The sequence below is a fragment of the Puma concolor genome, chromosome B2 (assembly GCF_028749965.1).
Source record: "Puma concolor isolate L17-30 chromosome B2, mPumCon1.1.hap2, whole genome shotgun sequence".
NCBI lineage: Eukaryota > Metazoa > Chordata > Mammalia > Carnivora > Felidae > Puma > Puma concolor.
The window spans coordinates 91,798,464-91,807,623 of record NC_141671.1 but is presented as its reverse complement, the minus strand read 5'-3'; positions in this window follow the sequence as shown (position 1 = coordinate 91,807,623).

Below are 9,160 nucleotides of genomic sequence, written 5' to 3'. Positions count from 1 at the left end.
TTTTAGTTTATTTATTTTTTATTTTTGAGAAAGAGCACAAACAGGAGAGCAGTAGTGAGAAGGAGAGACAGAATCCCCAGCAGGCTCCATGCTATCAGTGCAGAGCCTGATGTGAGGTTTGAACTCATGAACTGTCGTGACCTGAGCTGAGATCAAGAGTCCAATGCTTAACCGACTGAGCCACCCAGGCGTTCCCAAATAACAATTTCTACAAAGAGGAGAGGGGCATCTGTATGACTCAGTCAGTTGAGTGTCCATCTCTTGATTTCAGCTCAGGTCATGATCCCAGGGTCATGAGATCAAGCCCCTCATCAGGCTCTGCACTGAGTGCAAGCCTGTTTGGGATTCTCTGTCTCTCCCTCTGGCCCTCTCCCACACTCACACGCTATCTCTCTCTCAAATCAATCAATCAATAGAGAAGAAAATGAGGAGGAGATGGTATTGCTGAAGTGGTTAAAGAGTTGACATAAGTATTTTAAGAAGACTATAAATGATTTTTTTAAGTAAAGATTATTTTTATCCTTTTAACTTTCACTGGGGGAAATTTCATTTTGAAGCAGATTCTCACAAATCATAATTTAAATCCTACACACACAAGGACCTTTCTGTTTCCTTTGTCGGGTCCCATTAACCCTTTGGAGGGCTGGGAAGACCTTCACACTTGGTCGTGGCTCTCCTTTCTCCTTTCCCAATGGCACTGCCCTCTTCCTGGGACAGAGATGGCCATGCTGAGCAGGCAAGTACCACCTGGAAAGAGAACACACACTGAGTAGCGCTAGGTCCAAGTATAAAGGAAGTTGGAGAAGACTAGGACCCAGTCTGAAGGAGGGCTAGAAGACAGAGAAAGCCAGCAGGAGACTATACCTCATTTTTGTTCTTAACCTTTTACTCAAGGGTAATATTGTCAGAGAAAGTCCTAAGTCAGGTGTATAAGAAGATGAACTTTTACAGACAGAGCACCCCTATACCATGCCTGGAAACAGAGCATGCATGACCAGTGTCCCGGAAGTTCTCCTTATGGCCCCTTCCTGTCACTAACCCTCCTCACCAAGGGTAACCACTCTCCTGTTTTGCTTAGTTTTATACTTTAAATAAATGGAATTATGCAGGATGTATTATGTGGTGTCTGGCTTCTTTCATTCTCTATCACGTTTATGAGATTCATTCACATTTGTCATGTATTATGTTTGTTCCTTCTTGCTGCTGTGCAGTGTTCCGTTGATGAACACAGCACATCTCATTCATTCTGCTGCTGACAGGCAATTGAATAGTTTCCTTCCTTGGAGAAGGGGGTGGGGGGCTACTCTGAATAGTCTGTTATAAACATTCTAGTACATCTCTTTTGATGAAAGTATGCACATACACACATACATTCCTGCTGGAGATAGAGCTAAGAGCAGGATTTCTGGGTCATAGGGTGTGCATATGTTCAGATTTAGCAGATGAGCCAGTTTCCAGAGTGGTTATAAGTATTTACACTCACACCAGTAATACACGAGCATTTTAGTTCCTCTACCTCCTCCCAATATTTGGCATTTTCTGTTTGTTTTCATTTTTAACCATTGTGGTGGATATTCAATGAATGTGTTTTAATTTCTATTTCCTTGAGGTTACCTTGTTTTTAATTGCTCCAGTCACAAAGGTTTGGTATTATGTCCTATACTGAACCCAAAAGTGAGCTACCCAGGAGATTATACACAGAATGAGACAGGCCAAATTCATTCCAAGACAGAAAGGTTAAAGGTTCTTGGACTCAGAACCAAAAAGAAAAAAATAAAAGAGGGCAGCAAGGTTACTTCTGAATCAACTTCACTTTTCCCCAGCAGTTCATCAGACAAGGTAGAACCCATCTTTTCAGATAAAGTAACTCTCTATTCTATCTAAGAAAAAGAAGAGTCGACTAAAAAAATCTTCAGTCTTCACTAGAGAAATGGCTACATAAATACTAGACTATAAAATTCAGAAGAATAGTTTCATGATGGACAGATAGGCGACAGACTTTGTCCTCATGCTTATGACCATTCTAAAGTACCCAGAATTTACAAATTAATGTCCTTGATAAGCCTCAGAAATCACACGTCTCATTAACATCTCTCCAGGAGTAAAGCGAAGAGATATTTAATCACCACTGCTTGTTTGTTCCTGCCTTTCTCTTTGGCTAATGTGTCAAATTATGAGCGGAACTCATTTGAGGAAGCCAGATGGAAATACAGAACATTGTAGCCGAAATTCTGAGGCTACCCAAAGAATCACAACATTTGGTTTCTGCTTCTTAGAGACAAGCAGTGGGGCTGGATTTTGTGTCTTTGTAAGGGTCCTGCCTCAGAAGTCACGGGCTGGTCAAAAGTCTTTTCACTTTAAAAATCCATTAAAGTGCTGCAATTATACAAGTTTTTTCCATGGGAGAAGCTGCGCAAAGCATACACAGGGCCTCTCTATTTTGGCAACTTCTTGTGAGCAACAGATATTTCAAAATGAAATTTAAACATCCTAAACGTCCGTCTTCTAAGACAGAATCCATAAAAATGAATCTCTTTAGATTTCCAACAGATATAAAAGTGTTCTGCAATTTTAACAGCAATCACGTGCATTCCTTTAGTGTAGACATAGTAGAGAAACTCCCGTCCAAAATGCCTCTTAAAAGATTTTTACACAAGTTGGAAGCATTGGTGCACTAAGCTGTGATATACTGGAGAACGATGTCGCAAGTGCTCTGTTTTAATGATGGATATATGATAGTGATTTTCACCGCTTTATTTCTCCAACATGAAATTGCCACTTAGCTTTCATAAAAATTTTAATGAAAAAAATAAGAACATAATCAAATAGTCTGCAAATAAATCAGCAAACTAGTTGGATATAATGGCTTGCAGTAGGTCAACTATGTTAGCCTCACATAAGAAAGATAAATAGAATTATTTCTAAACTCCCATGAGATGCTGATTGAACAGGAAAATACAACCAAATTATTCATCCACCTCCTTTAGCTTCTAAATTATTGCCAATTTTAGTCCTTCTGACTTAACTTTAAAAATAAATGACCAGATTTTTAAGTGTGAAATAGGAAGCAATTAAACACTTAACAACTTTAATTGCTTTAATTAAAACTGAGAATAAAATAATGAAGATTATGCATTTAGATTTCCCTGTGACCATAACATGAGAGTTTTCTTTTTATAAGCTGTAAAGGAAAACAGAAAACTTTTGAGAAATTAATTATGCTTTACTGATTTTTAACACATGAATTTTTCTTCAGGAATAATCTGCTATGTCTCTTTGTAGAGCTTGCTTTCCTGGAGACTCCCACACATCTTTTTTTTTTTTTTTTTTTTTTTCCCCAACAGATACTTGTTTTCAGTGAGGAAAGGCAAAAAGCAAATAAACAAAGAACGAGTGATTAAGTAAATGCCTCAGTGTAGATAAGCACCTCATAAAAAGTGATAAATATACCAGACATCAGGATGATTTAGTGGAAATGTTATGCATATTGTAAAACATATGTGAATTTATCCATAGGATAAAATAGAGTGAACGAAAGCTAAATATTCCCACCAGGTAAATAATACATGTGAAGTTGGATAATGCAAACAAATTCTAAATATGCATAAAACATAACCAACTAAATACATATTTACTTAAGAGGTCCCATAGAAATGTATGCTATTCACTAATATTCATATAATATTAGTATGGAACATATTAAAGGGCATTTGGTCACACATACCAAACATGCAAAGACTATGATGAGTGTTATATATCAGCTAATGTTAGCTTTTCACAAAGGAATGTGAGACCCCAAGAGAGGTAATTAGACATCATGGTAGAAGGAGGTGACTGGAGCATTATCTTACAAAGGAAGTAATACTTGTGGCAATATGATAAAGTTATGAACACACTTGCTCTCAGAGTCAAACAGTAGGAGCCTCAATCAATACAGTGACCTTGAAGCACTGATGGAAGCAAATTATTTTTAGGTAAGACTGAAAGAACCACGATGTGCATTAAATGTCACTTTCGTTAGAGGAAACTTGCATTTCTTTCCTTTGAATGCTGCATATGTAACTAAATTTAAGGCTCACTTACTCTTTTATTCATTCATTCACACATTTGCTCATTCACTCAACAGCAGTGAACAAAATGACAGAAATCCCTGTACTGTGAGGACAGTAAACAAGTGGATAGTAAGTCCTACAACATAGTATGTCAGATGGGGAAAATAAAGCAGGAGGGAAAGTGGAAAGGGGATGGTTTGCAATTAAAATAAGGTCAAGGAAGTTGCAATTTGTGAGGCAAATGGAAGAAGAGAGAGGGCGCCTGGCAGCTATCTCAGGGAGTAATGTTCTAGGTAGAGGGAACAGCAAGTGCCAAGAGCTTGTGATGGGAGAAACCTGATGTGTGTGAGGAACGGCACTGGGGGTGGGGGGCAGTGGGGCTGGAGTAGACTGAGAAGCAGAGATACGGAGGACAGAAGAGTAATGCTTATGTGGTAAAGTGCATTTGAAAGGCTTCAGCTTTCACCCTAAGATGGAAGAATATGTTCTCTCACGGAAAGCAGCATGTGGGCTGGTGGCGAGGGACAACTTAGCTGGAGAGAAAAATTGGGGGGGGGGGGCAGTGGAGACCATGGCTGGTTAATCTGGTTTTATTCTGTTTGAAAGCTTATCAGTTATCCCTAAATCTACCTTCATGGGGATGAGTGAAATCATAAACCAGGGGTCCAATTAGGAGATGCAAGTTCCATTCCCAACCAGGACACTGATACCTCTCTGCCACTTCCCTATAGCCACAGGATTCTTTGGTTCCTCCTTCATTTTTGTACAGTAGAATATTGTGGGCAGGTGGACTTTCTTTCCCCCACGGATTTTTAGTGGCCTCCCACGTAGAAACATTAACAGACAGCAAGCAAATATATCACGCTTGCCATATTTCTTCACCCAGACACACGGGCAGATTTTATGTTGATGAAATAGAACTTAAAGATATTATTTCATTAAAGTTGAATTGCTGTGCACTTTCGCTCCCTCTGCTGGTCGTGAGGAATGTGAATAACCACAACTCTTACATTGCTCTGCTAGAACAGTTCAAGAGCCACCTGCCAGATGTGGTGTTGCCGTGGTTTAAGCTAGAGGAGAAAGAAAATTGAGCAAGTAGTGCGTATTTAGGCAAACAAGCCCACGAAGGAAATATTCATTCTCTGACCTGCTCATGATAGAGCTGTGGAATCATGTGGAGCCTCAGGGCCCCAGGAACTTAGGGGCAGAGTCAGAGCTTGGAGAAATGCATTCAGTGCTCCTCATAAGTAAGAAAACCTCATGGGTAGTGCGACTGTGCTGTTAACAAAGAGTTAATATAGCTTTATTTGGAGGGTCCCTTTCTTGTGAGCTGATCATAATTTCAAGGTAATAACTGGTGGGAAGGAGTTTCTCTTGATGTTCAGTTTTTAATATGTTAGTAGGGCAATAAAATTCTAGGTTAAGGTCATCTCAATTATTCTCTGAACTCATTTAATGACCACTTGGATTGGACCTTGAAAATATAGTTCCATAAAAATAAGCAGAGTCCTAGAGTTTTTCTTGGGTTTTAATGCGTTTGCTCTGTGAGACCAGAAGGAAGTCATCACCACCAGCAAAGCATTTATTGTCAAGTCTTGTGTGTGCCTGGTGTGACCTGAGGACATGTGCCAAGTTAAATAAAAGAAGCTTTGACATCATTTGGGAAGAAATTAACTTGTATCCTTATTTTTTTAATAGGTCAAACATTCCCTACTCCCTCCCATCCAATGACTTACACCAACAATAAAAGCAGATCCATTGAACACACATCACGCTTCCTGGGAAAGCAACAAAGACAAGACTTGCATCAGTCAGGGTCTTTGCACAGTGTTTGTGGCTCTTTTTATCTCTACAGGAGGCAGAGGACTGGAGGAGCTCCCGCTTCCATCCTCCATCCTGCAGGTGACCTGCGGGTCGTGTTGATGCAAGTGGTGAAGGAGAAGAAAATTCCTGACCCTCATTTCTTGGCAGCACTGCTGGCTTCAGGAGTGATGGCATTGTTCTCATCAGTCACATGGTATGTTTTGCCTTCTTCCTTGTATGACAGATATATATATATATATATATATATATATATATATATTGCTTTTCTTATCCAATTTCTTGGTTATAAACTCACCATCTGAGTGACGGTTATAAACTCACTTAGGTCTGATACAATGTCTTATTCCATACAGCCCCTAGTATGCACTAGTTTCCCAGAAGAGAGGTTGAATAGCTAAAAAGTTATTTACTCAGGTGTAAATAAATGTTTGTTGAATGAGAGAATTAATAAAGTTATTCATGTGAGACTTTTCCAAAGTATACCAGAAGTTATGGATTGCCTTTAATCAATAATAATAATAATATTATTATTAATAGCTACATGCGTTAAGCATTTGTAATATGTCATGGACTGTGCTCAACTTTACAAATACTCTCGCACTTATCCATATAGTTGGATGAAGTAGGTCACAGTTATTTATCTCCATTTCAAGGTGGGAAAAATGAGGCTTAAAGAGATTAAATTACTTGCTCAGGGCTAGTGCCACAACCCATTTACATCTTCCTTGATTATTGTCTTATGAAATGACTTGGCCCTATGGGGCAGTGCTATCAGGAAAATGGGGTCTCGTTCTACTAACCTGAAACTGCTTTAAACCCCATTCCAAAACAGAACAATCAAGGATCATAGTAGCAACTAGGGTATGAATATCTTTGGATTTATAGGGATCCAAATATCTGGAATGCCTTCTAAGGGACTTTTATCACATGTTCACTCATTTAATAAAAATATCTTGCTGTAAAGTGCTGCAGATACAGAGATGGTAGCGACACCTCAACTCTAATGATTCAATAATTAGAATTAAAATCCAGTATGCTAAGGGCTTAATTCGATGTGTGTAAGAGGCACCACGACAGCTTAGAGCAGGCAGCACAAAACTCTCCCTGAGGCTGGTCTAGACAGCCTTCTCAGGGAAGAGGACATTGGAGAGGTGTTTCAAAGGGCAGCTGAGAAGGAAGGAGGGGAGGAGAGGGAGGCACACTGACAGAGGGCCAGCATGGGGAAAGGCAAACATGTGTCCATAAAATAGAAGTTGTCTCCCCTGAACTCCCCATTCAGTTCACACTTTTAGCCATCCTTGGTGAATGCAGTGCAGTATGTATTTTGTAAGGATACTCAAGAACCCCAGGTGCAGAGTGCTTTCACGGATAAGAAGGCTTTTTTTCTTTTTTTCATTGAAAAACCCATACAACTACATATAAAATGTCTTGCTAAAGGCAAAATAAGGAATTGTTGAATGTTGGTGGATTGATTGAGACTGGTTACCAAAGTTAGCTAGAATACTTTGTAGACGGGTCAGTATGAGAGCCCTTCCTGTGCCATTGGTCTCAAAAGAACCAGGTGAGAACAGGTAAATGGCACTGAACGAATGCATCCTCCCATGCCAATCTCAATACAAGAACAACCACCACATATATGTCTTTGAAAGAGTTATCAGGATGTTATGAAATAGCAAATGCTAACATTTATTTTTTGGCTACTGTGAAGCAGTAAATGCAAACTAAAATCCCTATGGCCTCTCTCTCAGTTTCTTGAGAACAGCCTCTATACTGATTTAAACCTTTGGAGTTGGCAGAATAGGAAAAGTACAGTTTTTCAAGATAATTAGCTATGATTTTAATGTTTCCTTTCTCTGTCACCTGTAATTAAAAATGCATATTTATTATTCTTTTGTATTTAAAGGTATGCTAAAAGCTGATATAGATTATATAGATAGATAGATAGATAGATGATAGATAGATAGATATCTCCTTGGACTAATGTTTGAAGTTTCTTTGTAAAGCCTGTGAAATCTGACTGCCCTATTTCCACATTATTTAAATACCCTTTCCTGCCCATAACTTTAATTGCCCATTAATATTATTTTTAAACATACCTTTTTTCATATTAGAGATGAATACTGCCTTAAACGGAAATGCATGCATAACCTGTTATGATCTCTACATGAGATCATATCCATGTGAGCCAGACCTTAGTTCAGCATGTGTTAGGGTGATGTATATCAATTTCACCATGCTCTGGTCAAAACATTTCCTGGACATCGTTCTCACTTCAGATGATAATTAGCAAAGCATCAGATTGTTTATTCCCTTATAAATTATTAAACATCAGTGAATCAGGAAACTATTTCTCAAATTGTATTTATAGGTATTTATTTTCTGAAAGGCTCTAACCATAAGATTTTCTATGTGATAATTATTAGTATAATTTCTTTGCGGAAAGACTGCTGCACATTTAACACTAAGTAGTGTAAATAATGTGTAGATTGTAGGCTGTATGGATTTTTAGTAAACGTTAAGTCTAATTTCCCTTAACAAGTCTAGTTGAAAAAAGCACGTTTCAATTGATAAAAGAATATGCCACTTTCATTCTTCTCTGGCAAGTCAAAGGGCTTGTCCATTTTCTTGACATTGTATTTACTTAAAAGAGTTTATCTAAAGGGAAAGAGCAAGGTTGCAGGCAGCTTAGAACAATGTTGTAATTGTCACTAATTAAGTGCCCTCAGCTGTGTCTATACGGGGCCACTGTTTACTTGCCTTACACATACTCAGCTGTAGGTGGCCACACGAAAAATTCCTCCACTTATTACTTGCCTTTCCGTTTTCATCTCTATGTGGTGAAATATTGACAAATATGTCACATGTGACTTTCACACTTTGTTTTCTGAGTAGATAAATTGATGATGCAACTAGTCTCCCTTACTTTGAATTATCTGTATAAAATATGGGTTGCAGTTGTAGGACACTGGCAGTTGCTCATGGACTTGACTGATGAAATGTTTCTGAGGAGCAGAAATGTAGCAAAATTGTCCTTACAGTATGCGGACATGTTCTCAAAAATCCTCTTTATAGCCATGGCAAGCAATTCCCAAAGCCGGCTGGAAATTGAGCCAGCATCCAACCACCAACAAAGTCAACTGTGACTTACAGACCTAATCCCTTACTGGGATCTATTTAGCATCATATTTTAACCACTGAAGCTTTCAGCCTTAGAGACCTATAGGAGTTAATTTTTGCCACCTTGAACAATTCTTAAGCTTTTTTTTTTTTTTTTTTTTTTTTGG